Raw genomic sequence first — 549 nt, forward strand, 5'->3', positions numbered from 1 at the left:
GGGGGGCTACCCACTAAAAACTCTGCCGGGCCCCTTGCGGCCATTGCGAGGGTGTCCCGGGAACCGCTTGCGCATTACTTCCAAGACGCCCTCAGCCGCAAGGCGGGGAGAAACCTAAAACCCCGCTCCCTTCCTGGGCCGAGAGTGAAGTATTCCCTCCCGGCCCGTTGTTGAAATCCTCCATGACCGAACGTGGGCCCTCCCGTCCAGTCATACCTCTCCGGCTAGGGGCGTTGTGGGCCGAGTCCGGACCCGGCCTGCCCCTAAGCTCCTGACCGAGGTTGTGGGGCGGAGGAGATAATGTGCTCCTCCGCCCCTTCTGATCAGGAGCCTCCAGTCTCGGGGAGGGGGGTGAGCGGTCTAAGAGCCCACCCTTGCAAGCCGGCCGCCCTGCCCACCTCCCGGAGGCGCCTGGTCTGACTCCTTGTTACGGGGGGGGAGGGGAGTCGCGCTTTGCGACGCGTCTCCCCCGCCCGACCAGGCGCCTCCTATCTCCACCCCCCCCTTCCTCGGGTCCTCCGGCGACCACTGCCGGAAGGACCCGGCGAC

This window comes from Odontomachus brunneus, unplaced genomic scaffold (assembly GCF_010583005.1).
Source record: "Odontomachus brunneus isolate Ranch 3 - 2012 unplaced genomic scaffold, Obru_v1 Obru_scaffold_086, whole genome shotgun sequence".
Lineage (NCBI taxonomy): Eukaryota > Metazoa > Arthropoda > Insecta > Hymenoptera > Formicidae > Odontomachus > Odontomachus brunneus.